General features: G+C 40.8%; 1 protein-coding gene across 2 annotated transcripts in view; it reads right to left on the minus strand.

The window, feature by feature from the left end:
- Positions 1-14997, minus strand: part of SEC14L5 (SEC14 like lipid binding 5) — a 149234-nt gene that overhangs the window by 131151 nt on the left and 3086 nt on the right. Inside the window, exon 1 of one of the 2 annotated variants that reach the window (XM_077449465.1) lies at positions 1-1700. This exon is cut by the window's left edge and continues 282 nt beyond it. The exons of the other annotated variant lie outside the window; for it this stretch is intronic. The gene's annotated coding sequence lies outside the window, so the exon portion shown is untranslated. Of the gene's footprint in view, positions 1701-14997 lie in introns of those variants that run through there. 2 annotated transcript variants of the gene reach the window in all.

Below are 14997 nucleotides of genomic sequence, written 5' to 3' on the forward strand. Positions count from 1 at the left end.
GTCCGGGGGGGGGGGGGGAGGAGGTGGGCAGTGTCACTCAGCTGTCACACTGACCACACACACACACCATCTGTCAACCACCGACCAATCGCAACATTCGCTCGCTAAGCATCCGTCACTCACCACCCAAAGCTGATTGTTACGTGTTAATGACAGATCTGAGTAGCTGTCATTGCACCGAGGGGTCTCCGATATGGTCACCCTTAGTACATCAGAATGGCGAGCTTTACATCACGGCGAGCTTTACAACACGGCGAGCTTAACAACACGGCAAGCTTAACAACACGGCAAGCTTTACATCACAGTATGAAAGAATTTCCCGCAATTCTAGATAATAATAAATAATAGTAGCCCCCTGCTCGATTGTACAGCTTTAATCACCAAAGATTATAGAAGCCTACAGCCAGTAAGAACACAGCGCCGGCCAAAAATAGTACCGTCACTCTGGTACGGCGGCAGAATACAAGTCATTTACTGATTGGTAATTTGGTACAAATTTAAAATTGCTTCCCGACACACCCTGACACCAGAAATATTAGTAACAATCACCGCTATGCAAGTGTGCAATACAATTTATTCATCAATTGATACAAATCCTACAACTACTTCACTGTACACACCGACAACCCCCGAAATATTTATACAATTAAGGAGGGAATATGGCTAATTGGGCCCAATTTGGACATTTTCACTTAGGGGTGTACTCACTTTAGTTGCCAGCGGTTTAGACATGAATGCAAGTGTGTAATACAAGTCATTCATCGATTGTTACAAATCGTACAACTATTTCACTGTACACCCCGACAACCCCCGAAATATTTATACAATTAAGGAAGTGATCAATTTATTCTTACACATTGCTGATCGCTTCCCAATACACAGAAAGACATAGTCATGTCCGTCTCTATTATACAAGTGTGCAATACAAGTCATTCGCCAATTAGTGACACACTATATACTGACACACTACACACTGACACACTACACACTGTATACTGACACACTGTATACTGACACACTACACACAGTATACTGACACACTGTGTACTGACACACTACACACTGTATACTGTCACACTACACACTGTATACTGACACACTACACACTGTATACTGTCACACTACACACTGTGCACTGACACACTACACACAGTATACTGAAACACTGTATACTGACACACTGTACACTGTCACACTACACACTGTATACTGTCACACTACACACTGTACACTGACACACTGTATACTGACACACTGTACACTGTCACACTAAACACTGTATACTGACACACTACACACTGTACACTACACACTGTCACACTACACACTGTACACTGTCACACTACACACTGTACACTGACACACTGTATACTGACACACTGTACACTGTCACACTAAACACTGTATACTGACACACTACACACTGTACACTACACACTGTACACTGTCACACTACACACTGTATACTGACACACTACACACTGTACACTGACACACTACACACTGTCACACTACACACTGTACACTGACACACTATTGCACTGATGGATTGTCCTTTGTCAGTGTGTACTGATCACACCCACTATGACACACACTGCCATCCATACAGCCAGCACTCACCCGCCCTCCCTCTCTCCAGCCCGGGACTGTCCCTGTGATCCCCGATCCCTGTAAAGGAGTCACCCCCCCTCCTCCTCCACCTCCTACTGACATCACAGCGCTCCACTGACAGATCTCTTCCTCGCCCACTACCCCGCCTACCCACCCATGCACACCGCTAACCCCGCCCTCACCACACCATGCACACCGCTAGCCCCGCCCTCACCACGACATGCACACCGTTAGCCACGCTCTCACCACGACATGCACACCGCTAGTCACGCCTACAACACTCCCTTTGCACACCAATTGCCCCGCCCATCAAACAGCGCACCAATAGTCTCGCCCGCACCACAATCCAAACCACGCTAGTCCCGCCTATCCAACCAAGCACGCCGCTAGCCCCCGCCCACAACACTCCCTTTGCACACTGATAGCCCTGCCCATCAAACAGCACGCCACTATCCCAAACACACCGCTATCCCCGCCCACGCCACTCCCTTCGCAAACTGATAAGTCCCGCACACCTCTAGCCCAGGCCGCCTCACCACGGACCCAGGCACTTCGTTAGCCCCCGCCCACAACCTCTCCCCTTTCACACTGCTTGCCCCGCCCATATTCCTCTCCAACCACGGTACCAGTCCTCCTCATACAACTCCTTCAACACTCCACAGGCCTCGCCCACTTCGCCAGCACCACCCATCCTCTTTCTTCACGCCATCAAATCCCCGCCCACTTTTACAAACACCTGTCTAGGGCCAGCCCGAACGCTCTTTCAGCCTCCCACAGGCTCCGCCCATTTGCAATACTCCGGCCCATCCCTAAAACACCTGGACGCGCCCACCCCTCCTCCCCGAGCCACTCCCACCACCTCCGCCTTATTATTATTATTATTATTATTATTATTATCCATCTCTAGCCAATCGCTGACTAGCACAATAGAGTGGGTGGAGAGTGTGGATTGCAGTCTGGACCTGCAAAATGGAATGGGGCGGAGACTGGGCGGTGCACACATAGCTCCCAACTGTCCCTGATTTGGAGCAATGTCCCTCTGTCCCTCTTTCCTCCTCATTTCTCCCTCATTTTGGTCTGATCTATTTATAGTTGTATATAAAATGCACTTTTTATCTATCAAAAATTGTTAACCCTTTCATCTAATGTCTAAATTGCTACATTTGTCAATTTCAAAACCAAAAGCCAATATAACGGGACAACGGGTATAACGGGTGGTAAAGAAAAAAGCACTTGTGTTTATTAACCACGTCAGCCCCGGAAGGATTTGCCCCCTCAATGACCAGGCCATTTTTTGCGATACGGCACTGCGCCGCTTTAACTGACAATTGCGCGGTCGTGCGACGTTGCACCCAAACAAAATTGACGTCCTTGTTTTCCCCACAAATAGATCTTTCTGTTGGTGGTATTTGATCACCTCTGCAGTTTTTAGTTTTATTTTTTTATTTTTTATTTTTTACACTATAAACAAAAACAGACTGACAATTTGGAAAGAACCCAGGCTCGGAGGCATTTCCTGAGCGTTTCTGGTGCTTTCTTTTTTGGGGTTGCCTGCAGTGCACCTGTGAAAAATGGACAAGTGACTCAAAAACGCGAAAGCCAGTGCGGTTTTTCCATGATTTCCATTCAAATTCTTCATCCATTTCAATAGGAAGCTGCAGCATGCAGGACTTTTAAAAACGCACCGCACAGCACCTAAAACGCAGTGGTGTGAAGAGTCCCATAGGATTCAAAGGGAAACGTTTTTCTTGTGGTTTTTTTTGCAAGGTAAAAATGCAGGAAAATGGGATCAGTGTGAAACAGCCCTAAGCGTCCCTCGTTCTTATCTCAAATTGGGAGGTATGGGCAATGGGGCGGAGATTGGGTGCTAGTGGGGTGGAGAAAAGGTGTTAATAAGACAGAGTTTTGGCGCTAATCAGGGGGAAATCAGGCGCTAGTGGGGTACAGTTTGGGCGCTAATGAGGCGGAGATCAGGGGCTAGTGGGCGGAGCTTGGGCACGAATTGGGCGATAGTTAGGCACTAATGGGGCAGGGATTAGGCACTAGCGGGCAGAGAAAGGGAGCTAAACTTCATTCTATTCCATATTCTGCATATCATATATATACTGTAACTTCCCCAATCAGAGGACGTGTATAGGCAGGGCCGTTTTTAAGGCAGGGCAAAAGGGGCAGCTGCCCTGGGCCCCATCATTGTTGTGGGGCCCAAAGCAGCTGCCTCATACTTGCCAACTATCCTGGTTTAAATTCCCTCGTCCCTTGAGGTTTTAGTCCTGTGCTGTGTCCCAATATCTCAGTGTGAAGTGCTGCTACTAATGCTGCGCAGCTCTGCCCTATTGTTGTGTAAAGAGGACTCACCTGTAAATTACCAGCATTCATATGTAAATAGGGGTGGCATTCATATGTAAAGAGGGGAGGCCTGCTACAGGGATATGTATATCATGACCCCCTGAGGTCATATCCACAGTAATCTCTAACAACCAATCAACATGCAGAAATCATGTGCTGTAACCTCTAGCAACTAATCAGTGAGCCGTAATGTGTGGTGTAACATCTAGCAACCAGTCAGTGAGTGGTAATGATACAATGTAACCTTTGGCAACCAATCGCAATAGCTGCCTGATCTGATTCAGTAAACTGATTTTGAGTCTAGCTCCTATTTATTGTATGTCTCAGAGCAGGTGGAGAGCAACACTTGGGGGGGGGGGGACGACAGCATTGGGCAACACTGCATAGTGGGGCTGGTGTGAATGGTATACACCGGTCACTTTATTGGGTACACCTGTTCAATTGCTCGGTAACACAAATTGCTAATCAGCCAATCACTTGGCAGCGAGTCAATGCATTCAGGCATCTAGATGTGGTGAAGACGACTTGCTGAAGTTCAAACCGAACATCAGAATGGGGAGGAAAGTGAAGTTAAGTGACTTTGAATGTGGCATGGTTGTTGGTGCCAGACGGGCTGGTCTGAGTATTTTAAAAACTGCTGATCTACTGGGATTTTCCTGCACAACCATCTCTCGGGTTTACAGAGAATGGCCTGAGAAAGAGAAACTCAAATAAGCACTCGTTACACCCAAGGTATGCAGAATACCATCTATGAACACACAACACATCCAACCTTGAAAAAGATGTGCTTCAGCAGCAGAAGAAGACCACACCGGGTGCCACTCCTGTCATCTAAGAACGGGAAACTGAGGCTACAATTCACACAGGATCACCAAAATTGGACAATAGAATATTGGAAAAACATTGCCTGGTCTGATGAGTGTCCATTTCAGCTCTGACATTCAGATGGTCGGGTCGGAATTTGGTGTAAACAACATGAAAGCATGGATCCATCCTGCCTTGTATCAATGGTTCAGGCTGGTGGTGGTGTAATGGTGTGGGGGATATTTTCTTGGTACACTTTGGACCCCCTTAGTACCAATTGAGCATCGTTTAAATGCCACGTCCTACTGAGTATTGTTGCTGACCATGTCCGTCCCTCTATGACTACAGTGTCCCCATCTTCTGATGGCTCCTTCCAGCAGGATAATGCCCCATGTCACAAAGGTCCAATCATCTCCCCACTGGACAATGAGGTCCCTGTACACCAATGGTCTCCACAGTCACCAGATCTCAATCCACTAGAGCACCTTTGGGATGTGGTGGAATGGGAGATTTGCATCATGGATGTGCAGCCGACAAATCTGCAGCCACTGCGTGATGATATCATGTCACTATGGACCAAAATCTCGGAGGAATGTTTTCACCTTGTTGAATCTGTGCCACGAAGAATGAAGACAGTTCTGAAGGCAAATGGGGTCCAAGCCGGTAGTAGCAAGGTGTACTTAATAAAGTGTCTGGTAAGTGAACATACCCTTTTCTAATGGTCTTCCAATGACATCATAGGTCCTTCGTCTTATGTTACAGCGGTGGGTGGTCTCTACTTCCTTAACTAAACAGCACTCACAGTGCATTAATGCTCTATGCCCAGGGTGTAAGGTATCTTTACCCCCCAGAGGGCGGGTCCATGACAGCCTGGGCTCAGAGGTAGAGTATGTCAGTTGAATGCCACTGGTCATCTTTTTGTCCAAAAAAACAACCACACCTAGTGGTGAAAATAAGTACTGCGGTTGACCTAACGATGCCTCTGAATTTAAAGCGGTAGTAAACCCGCAAATTTTTTTTTTTTTTTTTAAACCTGCAAAGCAAAAGGCATAATGAGCTAGTATGCACCGCATACTAGCTCATTATGAAATACTTACCTTAGAACGAGGCCCCGACATCTGGCCCGATCCACGCCGAGGGAGCTGACATGCTCCCTCTGCGTTTCTTCCGGGTATCGCGGCTCCGGCGCTGTGAGTGGCCGGAGCCGCGATATCGTCACTCCCGCGCATGCGCGCGGGAGATTTCAGTCCGGCCGGTCGGCCGCTGGCGGATTTTCACGGCGAGAACCCCCTTGTGCGCATGCGCCGCTGCAGTCAGCGGCGCATACCGAGGGGAATATCTCCTAAACCGTACAGGTTTAGGAGATATTTTTTTTACCTACAGGTAAGCCTTATTATAGGCTTTCCTGTAGGTAAAAGTTAAAAAATTGAGCATACTACCACTTTAAAGTGGTTCTTCAGTGACCTGTGGTGGGGGTGGAGGAGGAGGAGGAGGAGTGGAACATCTCATTTTGGGTGAAGCTTTTAGGGAAGCATTTCAGTAAAATCTGATTTATTTTTATTGGGCTATTTATTTTATTTATTTAATTTTTTTAATATTTTTTTTTTTATTAACAAACATTTATATCTGCCACCACTGTGGTTAAAAAAAACTTCCTTGTAATATGGCAAATTAAGGGTATTCTTCATGATTTGTACAGAACAAGGGCATGCAGAATGATGAATTATTAGATTGTAAACTCTTCTGAGCAGGACCCTCTTAATCCTCATTTATCTTATTGTATTGTAACTGTATTGACTCCTTTTATATTGTAAAGTGCTGCGTAAACTGTAGGTGCTATATAAATAATTACAATAATAATAATAATGAATTCTGATTGGCTGTTAGGGGTTAAGGCATTCTGCCTGTTACAGTTTGTATTGGAATATATAAGTAATGTTACATGGCTGCCCTCTAGTGGTCATAATCATGTATGATCCTGCAGCTTTCACAGCACCGTTGTATCTTAGATGCATCCATTCAATTGGCTATTTGTCAAACTTTCCAATAGATATATAACAAAAAAAATACAAACTGAAAAAAGACACAAACTTATCTTATATTTCTTTCTCTGGATTTTGTGGGAGCCGATATTTTGGGTTGATTTATTAAAGGAGTAAAGATTGTTCACTTGGAAATGTTCACTTTGCTAAGTGAGTATTCATTTGATGATGATTGAAGTGAACACAGCTTTACATTATTCACTAAGCTGAATAAACATGACCTAATCCTTTAGTAAATCACCCTTACTGTCTTTTAGCACACATAGGCAGATGGGTCTAGAGAGCAAGATAAGTTTACCCAACCAACGATATCTAGTAATTGATAATAATAATAAAATACCACTACCGATAATAAATAAATAAATTACTACTATTAAAAGTAATAATAATATAACTGATGCCATACTAATTGTAATAACAATAATAATACTAAATAAAATACTACTACTAATTTTAATATTATTATTAATATTAATATTGATAATATACTACGACTACTGCTACTAATACCACTACTACTAATAATAACACTGTATTAATAAAACACTACTTCTACTATATACTACTACTACTAATAGTATTATTTATTATTAATATAAATAAAATATGACTACTACTACTACTACTACTACTAATAATAATAATATTAATAATAATAAAAATAAATACAATTTTACTACTTCTACTACTACTAATAATAATAATAATTTAAAAAATAATTACTACTACTACTACCACTACTAATAATAATAATAGTAATATTGTAATAATAATACTAGTAGAAATACTTCTAAAAATAAATAAAATACTACTGCTACTATCATTGCTACTTTTACTACTACTAATAATGATCGTAGTAGTAGTAGTAATAATACTACTGAAATGTATAAAATACAACTATTACTGTCACTGCTACTACTACTAATAACAACAACAATAATAATATTAATAAATAAAAAACAACTACTTTTACTACTACTATTTAATAATAATAACGATAACAATAAAAACACTACTAGTACTACTTCTACCACTACTACTACTACTACTAATAATAATAATATAAAGAAAATACTACTACCATTACTAATAATAATACTAATCATTACTATTACTACTACTACAATCAACAACAGCAACAACAACAAGATAATTATAATAAATAATAAATAAATAATAAAAAATAATAGTGGTGTGGCATGTTTGGCATTGTGCAGCATTATAGGCCTCCCGACCGTCCAGAGCACTCTGCATTACAGGCTCCCTCAGACCGTCCAGAGCAGTGTGCATTACAGGCTCCCTCACACCGTCCAGAGCAGTGGTCTCCAAACTTTGGCCCAGGGGCTGGATGTGGCCCTTTGGTTGCTTTTATCCAGCTCTTGGAGCTCTATTCCTTTCACTGATATGAAATAATATTCTGCCATCTGACACCAACAATGGGGCACCATTTCTCCCACTGGCACCAATAATGGGGCAATTTTCCTCCCTATGATGCCTATGACTATTCCTCCCCCTAATAACAATTGTGGTGATGCCAGGAAAATTTCCACTCCCACTGGCCACAATCTGGCCCTCCTAAAATATGAAGAACAATAAACCGGCCCTTTGTTTAGAAAGTTTGGAGACCCCAGAGCACTGTGTGCATTACAGGCCTCTCAACTGTCCAGAGTACTGTGTGCATTACAGCCCTCCTCAGACCATCCAGAGCACTGTGTGCATTACAGGCCTCCGCGACCACCATCCAGAGCACTGTGTTACAAGCCTCCTCAGACCACCATCCAGAGCACTGTACCTTACAGGCCTCCTTAGACCACCATCCAGAGCACTGTGTGCATTACAAGCCTTCTCAGACCGTAGAGCACTCTGTGCATTACAGGCCTCCTCAGACCACAGTCCAGAGCACTGTGTGCATTACAGGCCTCCTCCGACCACCATACAGATCGCTGTGCATTACAGGCCTCCTCAGACCACCATCCAGAGCACTGTGCATTGCAGGCCTCCTCAGGCCACCATCCAAAGCACTGTGTTCATTACAAGCCTTCTCAGACCATAGACCACCATCCAGAGCACTGTGCGTTACAAGCCTCCTCAGACCACCATCCAGAGCACTGTGCGTTACAAGCCTCCTCAGACCACCATCCAGAGCACTGTGCGTTACAAGCCTCCTCAGACCACCATCCAGAGCACTGTGCGTTACAAGCCTCCTCAGACCACCATCCAGAGCACTGTGCATTACAGGTCTCCTCAGACCACCATCCAGCGCACTGTGCATTACAGGCCTCCCCTCAGACCACCCAGACCACGGTGCAGAGCACTGTGTGCATTACAGGGCTCCTCAGACCACCACCCAGAGCACTGTGTGCATTACAGGCCTCCTCACAGAGTTTGGAAATGTTTAAATAATGCATCACAACTTAACTAAACCCATTTGATTTTAGTCGACTAAATACAACTAAAACAATTCAGATGACTAATATACAACTTAAATTAAAATGCCATTTTAGTCAAAAGACTTAGCCCTTGGACACACGGTCGGACATTCCAAAAACGGAAAATGTCTGATCGGACCGTGTTGTCGGATAATCCGACTGTGTGTGGGCTCCATTGGACTGTTTCCGTCTGAATATCCGGCCGACAAAGTTTTAGAGCTGGGCTATAAAATTTTCCGACAACATGATCCGATCGGACTTTGTCCGATCGTTTGTAGAGAATTCCGATCCGACAAAGTGCCACGCATGCTCAGATCAAATTCCTAGACCAAAGCTATTGGCTACTAGCCTCAACGTAGTCCCGTCGTAACTAAATAACGTCATCACGTTCCGAACTATTGGAGTTTCCGACAACTTTGTCCGATCATGTGTATGCAACACCAGTTTCGGACAAAATCCAAGGGATTTTGTTGTCGGAATGTCTGACCATGTGTACAAAGGCTAAGACTAAAGCTAAATTGACATTTAAAGCCAAAATTAACACTGCGACAAATTCAACATACATAATTATACAGAGTTTATTTCTTTCTGTCCCAAACCAGCGAACAGTCATTGGGGGTTATTTACTAAAGGAAACTCCACTTTGTACTGCAAGTGCACTTGAAAGTAAAGTCGCTGTAGATCCGAGGGGGACATGCAAGGAAAATAAAAAACAGCATTTTAGCTTGTACATGATTGGAAGATAAAATCAGCAGAGCATCCCCTCATATCAGATCTACCCCTTAGATTTAGAGCGACTGCACTTCCAAGTGCACTTTCAGTCCAAAGTGGATTTGCCTTTCGTAAATAACCCCCAATGCATCACTCACTGTGCCCTCCCTAAAGACTGATTGGTAGTACTGGAGCGACTTCCAATAGAGATAATGGAAGTAGAATTTTAGTGATTCTGCTGCTGGCAAAGTGTCACCCACCACCCAACCCACCTCAGACTGCCCATACTAACTTTGTTTCACCTGCAAACTCCCCTACAGGAGCTGAAAGGCTGAAGAGAGATTGAGGACCAAAGTCACATCAGCACTGGAGGACCTTTTGCATCCAAGCCAGTGTGTACAATGCTTAAAGGAGAACCAAACCTAAATCTAAAACCTAAATGAAATCTGAAGTTTAATCTGCTCATGTTTCCTCTTCCCCGGTTCCTCCTTTCGCCCTCATTCACTAATGAAACTTACATAAAACATTTCCATTTTCATTACATACCTTATTGTACACCCAGTGACATCATTTGGGGTGAACATGTGCAGAACGAAAAAAAGTTTTCATTTCGATTCGTTATTTATATGAATTTGTTTAATTCGTTTTTGGAATTTGCTTAATTAATTTTCAACTAAATTTGGAAAATTCTAATCGATTTGAATTCGAATTCCCATTCAAATTTATTCTATTCGAAATTAGAATTTTGAAAGATGGCTATATTCTTTGTATTCCACTCTATTCTATTGTTTTTTTATATTGTAGTCTACTGTTTTTTATTCTATTATTTTATGTTATTTTCTATTCTTTTCTATTCTATTCTATTATTTTCTTTTCTATTCTAATCAAATTTGAATTTATCCTATTCGAAATTTGAATTTCAGAAGATGGTTATATTTTTATGATCATTCTATTCTATGGTGTTTTCTATTCTATTGTAATCGATTCTTTTCTGTTTTATTTTCTATTCTATTGTTTTCTAGTCTATTAAAATGTATTCTTTTCAAAATTAGAATTCCAGAAGATGGTTATAATCTTTCTATTTTATGCTATTTTAGTCTATATATTCTTTATATTCTTTTCTTTTCTATTCTGATCTATTCTTTTCTATTCTGTTCAAATTCAAATTTATTTTATAAAAATTTTGGAAAATAGCTGTATTCTTTCTATTCTATTTCTTTTTTAATTCTAATCTATTCTTTCATTTTCTGTTCTATTCTTTTCTATTCTATTCTTTTCTCTTCTATTTGAATTTATTCTAATCAATATTCGAATTTCAGAAGAAGGTTATATTCTTTCTATTTTATTCTATTCAAAAAAAATTCTATTCTCTTCTGTTGTTTTTTTCCATTCTACTGTCTTCTATTCTATTTCGAATTTGAATTTCAGAAGATGGTTATAATCTTTCTATTTTCTTCTAGTCTATTCATTTTTTCTTCTATTCAATGCCTTTATTTTCTATTCTATTTTATTCTGTTCTTGTATTTTCTATTTTATTTTGTTCTGTTTTACTCCATTCTTTTCTATTATAGTCTCTTCTCTTCTTTTACTTTCTGTTCTATTCCTTAATCTTCTGTTCTATCCCTTTATTTTCTATTGTATTTATTGTATTCTTTTATTTAGTATTATTTTCTGTTTTACTCTATTATATTGTATTTTTATATTTTCTATTCTACTATTTTCTATTATTTTCGATTATATTCCTTTACTTTCTATTCTATTTTATTCTCTTCTTTATCCAAATTTGATTAAAAAATTATTTGAATTTCATTTATAAATGATTCGACCTGGAATTTTGTCCAAATTTATTGTTTCGTTATTTTGGATTCATTTAAATTTGTTACTATTATAATTCAGAAATTCGGATGGTTTTTTTAATCAAATTTGGATATCTGAAGAGAATAAAATAGAACAGAAAGTAAAGGAATAGAATAGAAAAAGAATAGAAAATAATAGAATTGAAAATAAAAGAATATAATATAATAGAGTAAAGAAAAAATTGTCAGAATTTTGATTTGGAACTAAACGAACCGCACATGTTCAATCTGGTGTGTTACCATTGGGGCTGATCTGACGTCTAAAGGGAATGCATTACTACTGATCTGAGGTGCATAAATTGGGGCTGATTTAAAGTGATTTTAAAGTACATTTTTTTTTGGGGGGGGGGGGGGGGGGGAATGAGATGCTGATATCTGGACTTGATAGCTGCTCCCAATTTTTAACTTTTGGAACAGAGGATAAAAAAAAAGAAAAAAAAAACCCGAAACAGTAAGATTGTGTAAATCCTGCTATCAGTATTTTATTTTACAAAAGAAAAAATAACTTTAATATCACTTTTAGGGTCAGAGGTGCATGTGTTAAAGGTGATGAGCTGCATGCATTGGGACCGACCCACTGTATATATATATATATATATATATATATATATATATATATATATAATATATATATTATATATTATATATATATATATATATATATATATATATATATATATATATATACGTTACTTTGAATTTATTTAAATAATGGGTGATCCTCTTTAATATAAAAGTTTTTACCGCTTACCAGAGCCATCTGTAGCGGCGAAAACCAAACCAATCCTGTGAAGCGATGATCAGGAAGCCGAGTGAATGGCCCCCACTTGACTCTATGCCCCTGGAAGACCGGAGCGACGTCAAACGTCACTTCCGCCCAACGGCCTTAAAAGGACAATTTTTATTTTTTTTATTCGAAAATGTAAAATGGTATTTATTTATTTATTTTTATTTTAAGTGTAAATGTGAGATTGTCGGTCTTTTTGACCCCAAATCTCGCAATAAAGAGGACCTGTCATGCTTATTTCTATTAAAAGGGATGTTTATATTCCTTGGAATAAGAATAAAAGTGATCAAAAAATGATTTTTTAAAGGGACAGCGTAAAAATAAAAAGTAAAATAAATAATAAGAAATAAATAAGAAAAAAGAAAAAAATTTAAAGGGCCCGAGCTCGTGTGCAGAAGCAAACGCATACATACGAAAGTCGCGCCCACATATGTAAACAGTATTCAAACCACGCATGTGAGGTATCTACCCGATCCTTAGAGCGAGAGCAATAATTCTAGTGCTAGACCTCCTCTGTAACTCTAAACGGGTGACCTGTAACACATTTAAAAAATGTTACCTATTGAGATTTTTAAGTACCGTAGTTTGTCGCCATTCCGCGAGCCTGTGCAGTTTTGAAGCGTGACAGGAATGCAAACATCAAAAACAAACAAGACTACAATGCCCTATTGTTTACTGGCACGCCAGTTGTCTAGTACTTGTAAACATGACCACGTGGAAAAGGTTTCTCCCCACTGTCCTGCTCTATCCACAACTAACCTAAAAAATGCAGACTGTAGATTTATCCACTTTAACCACTTCTACCAGCGGAGACTATAGATGGTGGCTTGTAGCAAGGGCTTTAAAACTATAGCAGCCAGGGCTGTGTTTAGAATTGTCAAGCCAACTGTCAGCTCTGCGGTGGAAGTAATTAGGCAGCCGTAAGGAAGTGTTGCCAACCTACCAGATTGAAATTTATGGATATGACATCCAAAATTTACTGGCACAGCCAAGTTTTTACTGGCATTTCCAAAAGTTAAAAAATGACCGTTGTAAGTGCAAACTTCAGTATTAAGGCTGGGTTCACACTGCTGCGATAGTCTGATAGTCGGATAGTCTGATCGTGTGTACGCGGCATTACTGGCATTTACTGGCAGGAGAAATACTTGCTGCCAGTAAAAATACTGATGGTTGGCAACACTGGCGTAAGGCCCTCAATTACCACCCCCACCCAACTTCCCCACTGTCCCTTCTGTGGGTTTGGGATGGGCATGGTGGGTAAAGCATTTCTACTATTCTATCACATAGCAGCTAGTAGCCCCCTATATCATCCTTTCTTAACTTTTTTAACTTTTATACCTTGGAGGAAGTCTTAAAAAAAATTTTTTAGGTCTCAGGGAACCCCCTACTAAAGCCAACTCATTGGGGATCAGTGGGGAAAATGCCCCTTACATTGGTGGTCAGTGGGAAGAATTCTCCTTAGATTGGAGGTAAGTGGGAAGAATGCTCCTTACATTGGTGGTCAGTGAGAATAATGCTTCTTACATTGGTTGTCAGTGGGAAAAATGCTCCTTACATTGGTGGCCAATGGGAAGAATGTTCCTTACATTGGTGGTCAGTGAGAAGAATGCTCTTTACATTGGTGGTCAGTGCAGATAATGTTCCTTACACTGGTGATCAGTGGGAAGAATGCTCCTTACAGTGGTGGTCAGTGGGAAGAATGCTTCTTACATTGGTGGTCAGTGGGATGAATGCTCCTTACGTAAGAGGTCAGTGGGAAGAATGCCCCTTACATTGGTGGTCAGTGGGAAGAATGCTCCTTACATTGGTGGTCAGTAGGAGGAATGCTCCTTAGGTAAGAGGTCAGTGGGAAGAATGCCCCTTACATTGGTGATCAGTGGGAGGAATGCTCCTTATATTGGTGGCCAATGGGAAAAATGGCCCCAAAAGTCATGCATGTGAATCAGCCACAACTCAAGGAACTCTTGGCAAGCACCGAACGAACCCTGGTTGATAAAAGCTGCCCTATGTCATAGCAATAAATTTAGGTTTAAAAACTAAACTTAAGGTAAAGTAGAAGAAAATAAAAAAACGCACACCAATAAATTTTATAGCCCCCTTCTCTGCCCCCATGTATACACACATGCCTCAGTGTGCCTACAAATAAAACAATGATTGCTCCACACGAATTGGGCATCACTGTGCACACCGGAGTCAGAGCAATCATTAACCACTTGACCACTGGGCACTTAAACACCCTTAATAACCAGACCAATTTTCAGCTTTCAGTGCTCTCACAATTTGAATGACAATTACTCGGTCATGCAACACTGTACCCATCTGAAATTTTCGTCCTTTTTTTCCCACAAATAGAGCTTTCTTTTGGTGGTATTTGATCACCTCTGCGTTTTTTATTTTTTGTGCTATTAATG

Source organism: Lithobates pipiens, unplaced genomic scaffold, assembly GCF_037356315.1.
Source record: "Lithobates pipiens isolate NorthernLeopardFrog02 unplaced genomic scaffold, aLitPip1_a1.2 Scaffold_22, whole genome shotgun sequence".
NCBI lineage: Eukaryota > Metazoa > Chordata > Amphibia > Anura > Ranidae > Lithobates > Lithobates pipiens.